At 38.6% G+C, this 17,438-nt stretch overlaps 1 long non-coding RNA gene across 1 annotated transcript in view; it reads right to left on the bottom strand.

Moving 5' to 3' along the window:
• Positions 1–6,969: 6,969 nt before the first annotated feature.
• LOC140463843 (uncharacterized) overlaps positions 6,970–17,438 on the bottom strand; it is a 30,537-nt gene continuing 20,068 nt past the window's right edge. The window contains exon 3 of the long non-coding RNA XR_011954788.1: positions 6,970–7,095. This is a non-coding gene — a long non-coding RNA (uncharacterized lncRNA). The remainder of the gene's footprint in view (positions 7,096–17,438) is intronic.

Genomic DNA, 17,438 nt, shown 5'->3' with positions numbered 1-17,438 from the left:
CCCAAAATCTTCACAGATGCAGAACAACCTGTATTGTCTCTTTTTAAATCATGGATGTGTATACTCTCTAACAGCCCAGTGCAAATGGGAAGCATCCATCTTCTCAGAAAGCATTCACAATGCAAATCTCCCAGGATTAAAGCTATTTCCAGTCCACATTTCCAGGATGATGAACATCCTGATGTCCAATAGTCCACACTGAACTGATATAATGAAAATATGTTACTATTCAATCCATGGTGCCATCAGTAAATAACTCAGTGAGAGGAAAGAAACATAATACACAGCCACTACCAAGATCATTTAATTGAGAGTTTAAAAGTTATCTAGTAGCTATTGGGTCTTCTGGTGCAGTGATTGTATCCCTACCGCTCAACTACAAGTTCAAGTCTCCCCTCAAGATGAGAAGTCTATGGAAGAGCATCATATCTTTTCCAAGCACATTGATTTAAAAGAAAATCACTTGTAGAATTTCTACAATTGTCATTGACCATTCAACTGAGATAGGGCTATTTTAAAAGTGCTGCACACTGCAACCTTCCAGCTTTTACACGTCACTGAGGGTGAATCTCTATGAATGTTTTGTAACTTTTTTTTATTCCTGTGTGGGATCTGGTCATCACTGGCAAGCCAGCATCTCTAACTACCCTCGCAGTGAATGACTGTGTATGGCCATTTCAGAGGATAGTTAAAGGTCAACCACATTGTTGTGGTTCTGGAGTCACATGTAGGCTAGACGAGGTAAGGATATCAGATTTTTCTCCCTAAAGAATATTATGTGTACTAGATGGATTTTTACAACAAACACAATGGTTATATGATAACAATGATTACATAATAACAATGGTTGTTAGACTATTCTTTCTTGAATGTTATTGAATTCAAATTTCATCACTTACTGCATTCTGCAACTGACTCGGGAAAAAACACTATGAAGCGGCATGATTCTTCAAGAATATTCAGTGGCAAGAGGAAGTATAGAAAAGGAACCAGAGAAAGGAATGCCATTGATATTAAGGCCAAGAACCACAGAAACAACTGCCACAAGTGTGGTCAGAGATGCAGTTTCGGATTGAGCTCATCAGCCGCACAAGCATCCACATTGTCCACCTAGGAAATTCAATGATACTCATTAGTAAGTGATTGCTGATGACAGTGAGAAGATTGGCCTGGATTACCTAAATTACTAACCCATTGACATTACCACTATGCCATCTCCCCTCATCAAGCTGATGTTCTTCTGGAACATTACCATTTATCACCCTTATCACTGTAAATGAGTGCAATACTTTACCATGGTCTATTGAAATTGAACAATCCACCTAACCTACACACGTTTGGACTGTGGGAGGAAACTGGATCACCCAAAGGAAACCAAACAGGCAGTTGCAAAAGGCTGGAATTAAACCTAGATTCCTGGCACTGTGAGGCAGCAGTGCTAACCACTAGGCATCATGCCACTCTACTGAAAGAGGCTGTAGGTCCATTGTTTTTGTTCTGGCTCTTTCAAAAAGATATTCAATTAGTCCCATTCCCTCATTCTTTGTCCATTTCCTTGAAAATGGTTCTTTTTAAATACGTACCTAATGCCTTGTTGAAAATATGAACAAATTTATTTCCTTCTTTCTGTTGGGCATTGCATTACAAATTGTAAGAACTCAATGCATAAGCACATTTCTCATCAGCGTTTGGATATTTGCCTTTTTCATTTTCAATCTCTGTCCTCAGGTTATTGATTTTCTTAATAGTGAAAACAGTTTGCCTTTTGTTAATATCGCCAACTACCACCTTTATGAAAACTCTCCTTATTCCAAGATCGAAGGGAACTAGCCCAGTTTCGCTCAACTCAGGTAAACTAAAATCCATCATGTCTGCTCCTATTCCAATAAAACTTCCCTGTACATTCTCTAAAACCTTGGATATCCTTTCCAAAGCGTGGTCTTCAGCTTGGAGCACACCACTCTTGCTGAGTTCTAACCAATGATTTCCAAAGGCTTAGTATCACTTCCTTAATAAATATATGCAAGGTAAAAAGTTATTGCAAATATATAAATAGCTCTGACCACTGGGATATAAATTACAATCCGGGAGGAGCTAGTCAGTTGCTGTTAGTGGTTATCAATTCTAAAGTCTAGAGCACAGTATTGGTCTAGATATTATTTCTTAGGAGATAATTTCTCTTATCTAGTGTTAATGTAGTTAATGTGGTTAACCAGTCTTAACTTAGTCTAACTTGTCATCTTACTATTATATAATTAACTACTTCTGGTCACTCTTGTATTAGTCTCTTCTGCTGAAAATCTATTAGTGGTTAATGCTTCAGTACTTAATCCATCAGAGAAAGTGATGGCCTAGTGGATATGCCAAGAGACCTATTATTCGAGAGACTCAGGTACTGTTCTGGGGACCTGGGATTAAAACTTCTCATGGCAGATGGTGGAATTTGAATTTTTTTTTTAAATCTTAAGTTAATGGTCTAATGGTGATCATGAATCAATTTCTTTCTTTCCTGATGAAGGGCTTTTGCCCGAAAATTCCATTCCCTGCTACCTGACCTGCTGTGCTTAGCCAGCGCCACACTCTCGACTCTGGTCCCCAGTATCTGCAGTCCTCACTTCCACCATGAATCAATTGTCTGGGGAAAAAAAAAAATTCATCTAGTTTCACTAATGCCCTTTTGGGAAGGAAATTGCTTTCTTACCTGATCTGGTCTACATGTGACTCCAGTCCCACAGCAAAATGATTGGGAAGGCAATAAATGCTTGTCTAGCTAGTGATGCCCACATTCTATGAGTGAATTTTAAAAAAGGTGAGGAAACAATGTAGAATGTTTTAATCTTCACTTCTCCTGTACCTCTTGCACTCAGATCTCTGGTGTTTTATGGACCAAGTTAGATTCCCTCAAAATATTTTAAGTAGGTAGCCTAGACCTAATCTTTTCTTATTTGAAAGGCAGATGTGAAGTGGATGTTCCAGGTATGATGCAACTGATTAAACCACTCAGCTTTAAGTAAAACAGAAATTATTTAAACACTACAGTTGAAACAGAACATGAGAAAGCAGAACTTAGAATACCTTAACTATTGGAAAACTTAAACTACTCGATACAGAATCTTAACTAATTAAGATTAATACAGTAATATCCCATAAGCACACCCCTCAACAAAAAGGTAAATTCAAACACAGATTCTTACAGACAGGAGAGAACAACATACAGAGAGATTTCAGAGAAAGTCAGAGGAATCCTTTACTGAAACTTGCAACTCTTCTGGACTCACACATCTTGTGACTGCTCCAGTTAAACAAGCTAGAAAAACTGGAACTGGGAGAACTAGCCACTCACCATCCATTGTTAAACTCCCTTGACTCCTTGGCATCTCTGTCTTTATGACCTCTCTTCAAATAAACCAAGGACAAAATAACTTTTTCAAAGAAACAGCATTGTTCCACATGTCATCTGAGAACAGGGGTTGCCCACTCCTTCAGTCCCTGAGTCATCTTGGAGTATGTCAATCAGTAGGGAGGTGGTTAGTTGAGTTGGCTGCATGGCTAATTTGTGATACAAAGTGATGCCAACAATGTGACTTAAATTTTTACAATAATTAGGATTACCATGGAAGCTTCTCTTAACCGCTTCCCTTGCCTGAGGCATTATAGCCCTCAGGTTATATCTCTCTCTCTGAGACAGTAGGGCTATGGTGACTTTACTTTATATCAACCAGTGAACTCCTCATCTTCAAATGGAGGCATTGAGCCCACATGAACCTCTGTACAAAAATTGGATTTCATAAGCAATTGCAACCTATAGGTCATTATTTTAGCATCCTCAGGCAAATTCTAAACAGTAACTTCCATGAATTAGGACCAATATATGCATTAAATTTAGCCTTTCAAAAAGAAGAGTTTCAGCAGCAGAATGCTGCTTCAGCATTTGTTTTGGGCCCTCTAGCCATAATAACTCCTTTTGTATCTATTCATAAAGATTTCACGGTTTGCTAACTCATCCTATAATCTTAAAAGACATGTGCATGTGAAACCCCCAGATCTGATACAGCAGCATTGAGAAATCCAGGCTTAAAAACACAAAGCAAATCCTGTTAAAGGTTAGTCAACAGACTATTGATATTGGATTCTATATCCTCCTGAAATAGAAATGTATGCTAAACCTTAAAAGAATTCTGAAAGAATAAATTTAAAGTCATGCTATATTATATCTGTACCAATTTCCCACTTCCAGTCACTTAATCTCTCAGAAATGCTTTCTCTTTCCCCAGTCATCTGCCATAAATATATGCGGATGCCCTACACTATAATTCAAGAAAGAATGGCCCTCCCTTCACCTGGGAGTATTCCGTAAGAGAGTCATGATGAGCAGCTGACAAAGTTGTTCAATCTTGCAGACATACCAAGGGCATGTTGTGAGGAACAAACAATTAAATACAGATATTCCAACAAACTGCATCATCAATGTACAGCCTTCTTCACCCTAAATAAGTTTATTTGTGTCAAAAGGCTTCCTGCTGAAAGTTTGATTTTCTTGAAAGTGGCTTCAGCTGCTAACAAGTGTCAGACTGAATTTAATTTCAAAATTACTCATTCCACTTTGCTCACTCAACTATGCTTTATGTGGATGGTGAAATGTAGCATTGTTGTAATGGTACTAGTCTAGTAATTCAAAGGCCTAGATCAATTCGCTGAAGATGTGAGTTTAAATCTGATCATGGAATTTAAATATAACTGATTAATAAATGAGGATTAAAGGGTCTAAGAAAAGGGCTAATGAACTGGTTACAAATTCAGAGCAGTGTTTCTTATCAGGAAACCAGATGAGTGTGATACTTGATAATTGCAGTGAGATTGCGTTAGTTGTATGTCTTTATCACCAAACTTCAGCAAGGCATCAAGTAATGTATTAATGTTGTTTTCCCCAGACTTTGTATTCTTGTAAAATGTCCTGGTGAAAACATAGAATGTCAAACAGTACAGCACAGGACAAGCCCTTCAGCCGTCAATGTTGTGTCAACCTTCGATCTTACCCTAAGATTGGATTAACCAACATACCCAGCATTGTATTATCTTCCATGTGTCTATCCAAGAGTCGCTTAAATGTCCCTAATGTATCTAACTCAACTACCACTGCTGGCAGTGCATTCCATGTGCTCACCATTCTCTGTGTCAAGAACCAAACTCTGACATCTCCCCAATTCTTCCTCCAATCACCTTAAAATTATGCCCCCTCTTGATAGCCATTTCCACCCTGGGAAAAAAAAATCTGCCTATCCACTCTATCTACTGCCTTTCATCATCTTGTACACCTCTATCAAGTCACCTCTCATCCTTCTTCACTTCAATGAGAAAAGCCCTAGCTCCCTCAGCCTTTCTTCATAAAATATGCCTTCCAGTCCAGGCAGCATCCTGGTAAATCTCCTTTCCTAAAGCTTCCACATCCTTCCTATAATGAGGCGCCCAGAACTGAACAAATATTCCAAGTGTAGTCTAACAGGGCTCTATAGAGCTGCAGCATAACCTCACAACTCTTAAATGCAATCCCTCCTGTTAATGAAAGCCAACATACCATGCACCTTCTTAACAACACTATCAACATGGGTGGCAACTTTGAAGGATCTATTGATGTGGACTTCAAGATCCCTCTGTTTCTCCACACTGCCAAGAATCCTGCCTTTAACCCTGTACTTTGCATTCACATTCAACCTTCCAAAGTGAATCACTTCACACTTTTCCAGGTTGACCTCCATCTGCCACTTCTCAGTCCAGTTCTGCATCCTGTCAATGTCCCGTTGCAACCTATAACAGCTCTCCACGCTATCTACCATTCAACCACCCTCGTGTCATCAGCAAACTTACTAACCCACCCTTCCACTTCATCATCCAAATCATTTATAACAATCACGAAGAACAGAAATTCTAGAACTGATCCCTGCAGAACACTACTGGTCACCGAGCTCCAGACTGAATACTTTCCATCTACCACCACCCTCTGTCTTCTATAGGCCAGCCAATTCTGTATCCAGACAGCCAGGTTTCTCTGAATCCCTTACCTCCTTACTTTCTGAGTGAGCCTACCTGATCAAACACCTCCTAAAACCATGTATACCACATTCACTGTTCTACCTTCATCAATGTGTTTTTTTCCACATCTTCAAAGAATTCAATAAGGTTAATGAGACATGAAACCTGAAGACAGATGACTGAAGCATATGCTGATGCAGGCTGGTCAACATATGGAAGAAAAAGTTAGATTAAACATTTAGAAATGCATATTTAAACGTCTAGTCATAATTTCGACTATCTTAGAGTTTTGCGCTATCAGTGAGTTTAGAAGTGAATATGATTCAGCAATTTGTGTTTTCCACAAGGGTACTTGTTGCTGTTACGAAGCTCCAGGTAAAGGTCTGACCAGTTTGAAAGCAGTTGAGAAGTGCTCTTATATAACATGGCCAGTAAATCCCATGCAGACAGCCTTTAAGGTGGGAGATGATATCCTAATTTATTGCAGTATCTGTTTCCTATTGTTCATACCAGTGAGTTAATAAGAATGTTTGTCAGGTTTATACCTGGAATGGGCAGGTTGCCTTCTGAAGAAATGTTGCACAGGCTATGGTTCTATTCATTGGATTTAGAAGCGTAAGAAGTGACTTGACATTCTCATATTAGCCACCACACCACCATAGATGACTGCAACTGCAGGGTGTTGAAATGATGAGAGTAGATATGGAAAATATGGTACCTTTAATGGAAGAATCAAGAATTAGAGGTCACCGTTCAAAAATTAGGGGTTTTCCATTTCAGGCAGCATGTGATGAAGAGCTCAAAACATCGACTCTTCTGCTCTTCGGATGCTGCCGGATCAGCTGTGCTTTTCCAGCACCACATTCTTTGACTCTGATCTCCAGCATCAGCAGTCCTCACTTTCTCCTAGTTGATTATAACCTTACTGCAAAACCTACCTTGAAGAAGCTCTCCTCCTCCCGCTACAAGGATCTCAGTGAGTCTCTTTCCATTTTTTTCCATTTCAGAGAGGGATGAAAGATTTTCTTTTCTCCCAGAAGATTATGGGTCTTTGCAACTCTCTTCCTGAAAAGATAGCAGATGGAGAGTCTTTGAACATTTTCAAAACAGAGGTAGATGGAGTTTTGGTAAGAAAGGTGTTAAAAAGTTATCAGGGTAGGCAGGAATAACCAAATTAGCTGTGATCTTGCCAAATGGTGCAGCAGGCTTCAGGAGCTATGTGGTCTATTCATGCTCCTAATGTCTGTATTCATACATAACTTAAAGATGCTTTCACCATATTGACTAAATATGAGTACTGACCCAACATGTAAGTCCAACTCTTGTCTTGTAAAGGAGTTCCTCATGCATTTAGACTCAGAACTGGCAGGGTCACTTGTTATTGCACAAAAAAAAATCTCCAGGCCCTTTGTCCTGATTGTATAAACTGCTATAAAGAAAATAAGCATGCCTGAGACCTCCTGCTCTCTGCTCTCCCTATCACTCGACATTCTCATATTAGCCACCACACCACCAACAGATGATTGGATCCTCAGTTCAGCATCTCATCTGAAAGCTGGGACTTCCATTCCCTCAGTACTGTCAGTTCAAGACCTGGAGTAGGCCATCATTTTCTAGTTCTGCACCTTTCATGCCACAGACCTCAAGGTAACAGAATTGGGGAAGTGACACAGGAGCAACTAAAGAATAAATATTTTTATTTAGGAAGTGCCAATGACCTGTAGAGGTTTGTTGACAAAGCAGACAGGTAATGATTTCAAAAGGAAATTGGATGGGCACATGAGGGAAATAAACTCATGGGACAATGGGTATAGAACGAGATGAGACAGCATGGTTTGCATTGCAAATTGTTAGCAGGAACCTGATGGACCAAACAGCCTCTTCTATGTCAAAGTGCCTCCATTTCTGGGATTTTAATCATTCTTTCAAGAGGGAAAGACAGGAAAATGGAATGTATGGCATCAGGACAAAAATTCATTCTATTTCTGTCACCAGATGATTAGATTAGATTAGATTCCCTACAGTGTGGAAACAGGCCCTTCGGCCCAAGCAGTCCACACCGACCCTCTGAAGAGTAACCCACCCGGATCCACTTCCCTCTGACTAATGCACCTCACACTATGGGCAATTTAGCATGGCCAATTCACCTGATCTGCACATTTTTGGGCAAAAAACATTCTCCAGGTGCTTTGTCCTGAATGTATAAACTGTTATAAAGAAAATAAGCATGCCCAAGAACTCTGTTCTTTGCTCTCCCTAACCCTCGACTGTGATGAGAAAGTACCAGCTTCACTCAGTGTAGTGAAAGGAAACCAATCAAGACAATTAATTATCTGATGGATGACCATTTTACCATGTTGCAAGAAATTTGCTGACATCCTGAATGGTCACTGTCTCATTGGGAGTTTATCAGTTTCATCAAAGTAGCCACCAAGCCACCCTTGTGTCAGGTGCTGATTTCCAGAAATTCCATGCCTTGAGGAAATTGTCGTGGAATGCACAATGGGTCCCAGTGTCAAAACTGTGTTATGGTAGAAAAATTCTTGCTGAAGACTCCATGCTGATCCTGGAGCCGAGACCTCGACTGTTTTCTTTCGTAAAAGACTGCAGGTCATTTTGGAAAATCACTGATTCTTATATTTCAATACTATTCCCCAGGGTGTATTGGTAAATTGTTCTCAATATAGTGTCAAGGGGATATGAAAGGAATGGGATCATATGATTGCCCGAAATGTTGAGGACATAACCATCTAATTATAAGCAGATTTCAAGTCTGACAATGAAGGATTGTCAACAGTGTTGCGCTAACAAAAGTTGGCAAATGAACCTGATGATAAGTAATGTTTTCCATAGCCATCTGCAACCTTTAGAAACATTTGAAAGTGTTTTAATTATGAGAAAGTATAAATTACTGAGCTCAAACGAAAACTGGCAGGTGATTTGTTGGAGAGTTGATTTGTTGTATTCTGCATCTAGAAAATGATGACTAGGAAACTGTGACCTTCTTGATTAGCAGAAAATTTCATTTACATAAACAGATGCTTGACTGTACTTTGAGGTTAAGAGTGAATATTGCTTAAAGTTTTTAGTTGCCCTTCAACGATAAAGATCACTTGTTGAGAATTGACAGATCTCAATCATTAAATCAATCTGTTGGAGCTGTGGCTGTTCAACCAGATGTCACACATCCATCTTGGCAAACTATTTATCAAATAGCCTCACCCTCGTGGAGTACAGTCAAGGGCTTTCATATGACATCATCAACATCTTTGTACCTACTTCTCGAACAGAAAAATGATGGCTGTCTTTGCAAACTGTGCTTATTAATTGTGAGAGTTGTGTCATTGCTCTTGAAGTATGGGGAGAATTGCAAATGTTTAATTTTACCATGTGCCCTTCTTGCTGCACTTTCTCTCTTTTAAAGTGTGCCTTTTCATTGGAAAAGGAAAAGCGAGATGGTCACATTGAGAATAACATTAAAAGTCCCTCTGTAGTATGTATTATATGTCACAGGTACATCTATTATGAGGAATGAGACACCAATTATCTGTCACTGCAAGAAATGAGAGATGAGGACTTAGAATCCTAAGTGTGTTAATGAAGGCCTAAGTCATTTTTAGGCAGCAAATATGATAGTTCCTTTCTTGGACATGTAAAAACATTCTTTATGCTGTGAAAATTAAAGACAGCTGAATTACCTACTTGCACATGAATCTACACCAAAATCAAGCAGCTGCAGTACTATAATGAGCTCAGTTAAGCAGCTCCTAGTGAATCACAAAAACATAATGTCTCCTTCCCTTATGAACCACCTATCTGTCAGAAGGAAAGAGGGTTTTTCTCATTCACCATTCAAGAGGAATAAGGAGCAGTAATCTTTATAAGGACTGATCACCCTTTCACTGATTAATCGATCTCTGTTTTCTCACAGCCTGGAGTGCTCATATATCTCCTGATGAAACCTGAGATTACCAAAGACACATAAACCTCTGTCGCGATGACTCAAAAATATACGTTTTTTTTATTATTAATCAATTGCATTCAGGTCAATTGCTCTAGACACAATGTTCCCAGGTTAGATCAGAGAAAACTGCGAGGACAGGGTCTAACGTGAGATCTCCCAGGCTGATTTTCGAACCAGGCAGTGAAATTTACTCAATGACCCAATGGAAGAGCTACAGTATCCAATACAACTGTTGCTGGTGTCACTCTAGGAGCATTTGTGATAGGATTGCATTTGGGAAAACGTTGACCAGCTGCTGAGGAGGTGACCATGGAGTAGGATAGATTTTAAAGAAAGAAATAATAGGCACCTCGCAGAAAGCTACATCAATAATGGGGATTTTAAATTATCTCAAGACTGGAAAAATCAGATGGGCAGAAATAGATTCAGTGAAAACTTCATAGAATGTCTTCAGCACAGTTTCTATGAGCAGGACACTCTAGAGGTATTAGATACCTAGCATTGTGCAAGGACATAAGATTAATTAATGACCTCATGGTATAGGCATGCAGTAGTAGCAATCAGTATATGATTGAATTTTCCATTCAGCTTGAGGGAGAGAACAGTGGATCAAAAACAAACATAGTAAACCTGAGTCTTAAGCCGGGAGTGTGGTGCTGGAAAAGCACAGCAGGTTAGGCAGTATCCGAGGAGCAAGAGAATCGACGTTTCAAGCAAGTTTGGATCCCTAATGAAGGGCTTATGCCTGAAATGTCAATTCTACTGCTCCTCTAATGCTGCCCGACCTGTTGTGCTTTTCCAGCTCCACACTCTCGACCCTGATTTCCAGCATCTGTAGTCCTCCTAAGAGTAATAATGAGTGTAAAAGCAGAGTTAACTAAAATGAACTGGAAAAGTAAATGAATGGGCAGTTCAATAGAGATACAGTGGCAAACAGTTAAGGGGATATTTGCAAATTTGCCACATAAGTACTTTCCAACAAGAAAGAAAAATTCTAAGGTGGGGTCTCACCATCTGTGGTTAACCAAAATAACTTCACCTACCATTGCAACAAGCCGACAGCAGACATCATCTCTCTGGCCCTATATTCACCCTTGGAACGTTTGGATAATAAGGACGCCTATTTCAGAGTCCTATTTATTGACTTTAGCACTGCTTTCAACATGATATTTCCAACCAAACTCATCTCCAAACTATGAGGCCCAGGACTGTGCTTTCCCTGCTGCAACTGGATACTAGACTTCCTGACCCACAGACTGCAAATAGTAAAATAGGCAACAACACTTCCTCCACTTTAATCCTAAACCCCAGTGCCCGCAAGGCTGAATACTCTGCCCCTTGCTACACTCCTTATACAGTCGTGACTATGTAGCCAAATTCTGCCATAACTCTGCTCTACAATTTACAGGTTTGTTGATAACACCATCATAGTGGATAGGATTGTAAACAACCATGAGACAGAGTACATAGAAACCTTAGTGGCATGGTGTAAAGAAAGACAAGAATCGCTCCGTTGATGTCAGCAAAATGGTGGAGCCAGTCATTGACTTCAGAAAGCAGAGTGGAGGACATGTCCCAATCTGTATCAATGGTGCTGAGGTGGAGATGGTCAAAAGTCTCAAGTTTCTAGGAGTACCTATCACTGATAATCTGTCCTGGTCCATACACATTGATGCTACAGTCAAGAAAGCACACCAACCTTTATTTCCTCAGAAGGCTAAGGAAATTCCATAATGACATTTAGCAATTTTTTATGGATACACCAGAGAAAGCATCCTATCCAGATGCATCACAGCCTAGTATGGCCACAATTCTGCCTTAAACTGCAAGAAATCATAGAGACTTGTGAATGTAACTTAGTCCATCAAACAAACCAGCCTTCTATCTATTGACTTCTTCTGTACTTCCTGCTGCCTCAGGAAATCAGCCAACATAATCAAAGATTGCTCCCACCCCAGGTTATATTCTTTTTGGGCAGATGATACAAAAGTTTGAGAACACGTACCAACAGATTCAGAAATAGCTTCTTCCCCACTGTCATCAAACTTTTGAATGGACCTCTCATATTTTGGAGTTGATCTTTCTCTGCACATTTTTTAGAGCTGTAACATTCCCTGCATTCTGTTCTATTACCCTATTGTACTTACGTAAGGTAAGATTTGTCTATATAGCTTCAAAACAATACTTTTCACTGTATTTCGTACATTTGACAAAAATAAATCAAATCAAATAGAAAATATTGAAGGTACTATCAAACTCAAATAAAAATGAATCCATTTAAGATTAGATTCCTTACTGTGTGGAAACAAGCCCTTAGGCCCATCAAGTCCACACCAACACTCTGAAGAGCAACCCACCCAGACCCATTCCCCTAACACTATGAGCAATTTAGCCCAGTCAATTCACCAAACCTGCAGGAGGAATCCGGAGCACCCAGACGAAACCCATGCAGACTCGGAGAGAATGTGCAAACTCCACACAGACAGTTGCCTGAGGCAGGAATTAAACCCAGGTCCCTGGTGCTGTGAGGCTGCAGTGCTAACCACTGAGCCACCATGCCACCCTGTATGGATGGCAGTTAAAAGATTTGACAAAGTATAAAAATAAGCAAAGAAAAAGAAACAATAAACATAGAGAAAAATTTAAAGTAGGAAAGAAAGCTTGCTAGAAACGTGGAAGCATATAGTAAGAGTTTCTACAAATATTTAAAAATGAAAGCATTTGGTATATTATAAACAAGGTCACAATATTAAGATTGCTAATACTGGAGCTAGGAGAGTGATGAGGAGATACTTCTTTACTGGGAGAGTTTGGATTTGAAATATGTTGCCTGGCAATGTTGAATGTGGATTCCATAGGTTATTTCAAAAGAGTTTGCATATATATTTGAAAGTATTGAAGTCAGAGACTAGATGTATTGTTCCTTCTGGGTTAGATTAGATTATTTACAGTGTGGAAACAGTCCCAACAAGTCCACACCGACCCACCAAAGCACAATCCGCCCCTACATTTACCCCTTCACCTAACACTACGGGCAATTTAGTGTGGCCAATCCACCTAACCTGCACATTTTTGGATTGTGGGAGAAAACCAGAGCACACGGAGGAAACCCACACAGTCATGGGGAGAATGTGCAAACTCCACACAGAGAGTTGTCTGAAGCAGGAATTGAACCCAGGTCTCTGGAGCTGGGAGGCAGCAGTGCTAACCACTGTGCCACAGACATGATGAGTCAAATGGTCTCCTTCTATATTGTATAGTTATATGATTCCATGAAAAAATGGACATTGGTCCAATTGAAAATCTGTTTGGGAAATTACTAATGAAAAATGAGGAGATGGCAGATTAATTGAAGAGGATTTTACATCAGTCTTCACTGTAGAGGATGTAAGTAACATCCCAGAAATAGTGGTAAACCAGGAAGCAGAAAGATGGAAGGAACTTACGAACTTTGTAATCAGTAACAAATTAGTACTGAAAATCATTGGTGCTTTGGTTGACAAGTCTTCAGGTTCTGATCGACATCATACAACAGTCTTTTTAAAAGTGGCCATTGAGATAATTAATGTGTTAGCTTTAATTTTTTAAAATTACATACAATCATACAGTAAAATGGCATGTGGAGAAATTTTAAGTTTTGTTAGAATAGGGATCCCAAATATAACTTAATTTTCAAAAAGGTGGAAACGACAGGTGAATTTGCTTAACATCTACCAAATAGAAAATGTTAAAAGCTGTTGTTAAAGACATTGTAACAGGATATTTTGAAAAATTAAATGTCATCTGGCAGAGTCAACATGGCTCTGATAAAGGGGAATCATATTTAATACATTTAGTGGGATTCTTTTATGGTGTAGGGCAAGATGTTAGCAAGGATAGAAAATTGGCTAGCTAACGGGAAACATCGAAAGGCATAAGTGGGTCTTCTTATTAGTTGGCAAAATTCAACAAGTGGTGTGCCATGGGGGATTAATACTTGTGCCTCAAATGTTTACAATTTATATAAATAAGTTGAGTTAAAAGACTGAACCTCTGGTTGTGAAATTTGATGATAACACAAAGATAGGTAGTAATGTAAGTTTTGAAGAGGAAATAAGGGTTATAAAGATAGGTTAAGTAAGTGAGCAACGATGTCACAAATGGAGTTTCAAGTGAAAAAAGATGTGACTTTCCTCATTTCGGCAAAAATAATGAATAGAGCATCTGAGATGCAAATGCTTCTTGATGTCATCGGGGATGAATCACAAAGGATTAATATGCAGTTACAGCAAGAAATTAGGAAAGGTAATAGAAAGTTATTGTTTATTGTGAGAACAACTGAATACAAAAATGGGGAGATTATTAGTTCTCATTCTACAGAGCATTGGTGAGTCCACATCTGGAGACCTATATAGAATATTAGTTTGTTTAAGAAGGGAATGTAAATGTATTAGAAGATGTTCAGGGAAAGATTACCAGACTGAAATGAGAATGTTACCTTTTGAGGAAAGGTTGTACATGCTGAGCTTCCATCCACTGGAGATGGAACTGGAATGTAAAAACCTCATCAGTGGACAAAAGAGTAAAATATGACTTATAGAAATATATGAAATCTGGAGGGGCCTTGACAGGTTGGATGTGGAGAGGATGTTTAAATAGAGATGAAGCACAACTTTTCTATCAGAAGGTCATGAGTCCTTGAAAGTCTCTTCCTGAAAATGTGGTGGAAGCAAAGTCATTAAATATTTTTAAGGCAGAGGCAAATAGATTCTGATTAAGTGAGGGGAATGAAAGGCTATCAAGGGTAGGTGGGAATGTGAAGCTATCAAATCAGTCATGACGTTATTAAACAGCCCCACAAAAATATGTGTCCGATGAGTATTTCACACTAAAGATAAAGGTCCTTGGTTTAGCACCTCCAGTCAAGTTCTATCACAATAATTAGTGTTACATTCTTCTGTTTAGTACCTAAACCAATGATATAGCAATGATTGATAGAAATATGAGTTATTATTTTAAAGATAAAACTATTTGGATACAATAGAAAATGGTGGCTTTGTAGACATGTCTAAGTTGCAACACTGCTGCTGTGCTCTGTATAAGACTCATGGTACTAATTTACTGACAATCAGATTGTTAACATTGTTAATGGCATTGTCAAAGTTAAGAGAAACAGGTAGTAGGCATAAATTGACATTGATCACATATAAATAGAGGACATCCATGATACTTGGATGTTGGATGATAGTTATGATACTGAGAATGTCAATAAGATCTCCATTTGGAAAAGCAATCTGTTTTAGTTCACCTCACCTTGGCTTGGAGTCCATTAACACATGGGATTATGTAGTATATCCTTTCTCATTGTGAATTGTAGTTTAAATTGCACTGTTTAAAGATGCATCGCAACAGTCAGAAATTAAGACCAAAACTGTACGCTAAATCCATACTTTCGAGTGGATGATTCTTATTGGCAGTGTCCATTTAATATCTCTTTAAGCTTTCTCCAAAAATAACCAGATTGACCTTTAAATCCAGGAACAAAAAGGTGCTTCTCATCCTAATTCTGCTCTGTATTTTTAACATATGCTATAGAAACTGTTCTATGAAAGCAGACAAATAAGAGTTAGGGAAATCTTAGTAGCTGACAACAAATTCTGTTTCAAACTCTGCTGAGGGAAAACTTAATATTACCTCTTGGCATCTACCATTTGTTTTTCCTTTGGTGAAGTTTTTACATTCCATGAACTAATAAGAGGGTCATATTGTAGTAATGCGGTGAAGAAATTTATCTTCCAATGAATACAAGACGAGGACATGTTTTCATCTCATAATTAATGACCTACTTACAAAATCACAAGAATTTACTTTTAAATTTATTTTTAGGAATTGGGTGATGCTGACAGCCCTATTTATCACCCATCCCCAACTGCCCTCAAAAGTTCATGTGGGAGATTTTCCCCTAGTTCTTGTGATGTTAAGGCTCCCTCAGTAGGATAGCTTTACATTATACTCCCACTGAGAATATTTATTCATGACTGCACCTTAGCACTTGCTAAGGAATGAAACCGTTTCAGTTGTGTATCTCTTCCTTAAATTGAAGGTCATCAAAGACTGATAAAGACTGATCTCCCTTTTTTGAGCCAGTTTATATCTCCTCTCATTCTCTCACATGCACGTCACAAACTTCCAATCAATCATTGCTCGTACATTAGCTTTCCAGAATTAAAGAGATTAAAATGCCTTGTTGGCTGATGCATTTTTTCCACTGCTGAGATACAGACACTTTGTTGCCAAAAGCAGGTGATGTTTACTGTGTTTGGTAGAATTGATCTTATTCTCTATGTGTAGTAGTTAAGACAGAGAAACATTTCATACATGGCCTAGATTTTGTATGAATAATGGCACAAAACTATCACACTTCACCATGGATAGCAGTTTCCAAAGTCCCCACTTACCCAGAATAATGCAGAAATTCAAAGTTTGTCTTCAGTGATTCTGCATTGCTCCAGAAGAAGCCACATCTTACAATCAATGTGACAGAAACTTCTATCCTGTTAGCCTTATGATATCTTCCCTTCGAAACGTATACCTTGATAAATGAGGTGTAACAGGGTCTCTACTGGTATACTGACTGCATAACAAGCATTACACAACCTCTTTGGCACTGGAAAGCTTATTTCATGCATGTGGAATGTCAAATTTCTCCATCACATTGAGAATAATTTTACATTATTTTAAACAATGTATATTTTTTGTATATTTCGTTTAATCGTACTTTAGCTTCTGTTGCAATCTAAGCATAACCATTCATTTCTATGTTAAAATATAAATTAAAAGTAATGGTTTTGAAATGCTTTTATGATCCCTGATTTTTTTTTTACTCTTTCATGTTGTGTGAGCATCACTTGATCTGAGTATTTATTGCCTATCCTCAACTGCTTTTCAACTAAGTGACTTGTTCAGCCATTTCAGAGTTAACCACATTGCTCTGGGTCTCACTGCATATGTTGACTAGTTCAGGGAAGAATGGCAGATTTGAATCCCTCCAGGACATTTGTGAACCACATGAGATTTTACCAGAACTAGTAACCATTTACTGAAGCTAACTTTATTAATTATACCAGCTGCCATGGTAGGATTTGAACCCATGCCCTCACAGTATTAAAAACTGAGCACCTAGATTACTGGACTAATGGATTTCAAAACTGTTCACACTGCACCACTATGCTGCCATCACCCCAGTCAATTGCTTATACAATTGTAACAATGTGTACCAGATGCATTCTAATGACAGATTGTATTAAAAATATTGTTCTAACTATTAGGAATAAAGTTTAATAAATGAGCTGGTGACTTATATGAGTAACCCTGCATAATTGAGTGAAAGACACATGACCTAAATTTATGACTCAAATTAAAAGCCTTGTACCGTTCAATAGTTCAACCATAGAAGTAACAAACA

The sequence above is a fragment of the Chiloscyllium punctatum genome, chromosome 3, assembly GCF_047496795.1.
Source record: "Chiloscyllium punctatum isolate Juve2018m chromosome 3, sChiPun1.3, whole genome shotgun sequence".
Classification (NCBI taxonomy): domain Eukaryota; kingdom Metazoa; phylum Chordata; class Chondrichthyes; order Orectolobiformes; family Hemiscylliidae; genus Chiloscyllium; species Chiloscyllium punctatum.
Note: the sequence above shows the minus strand (reverse complement) of the source record. Positions and strands in the feature narration are given on the sequence as shown.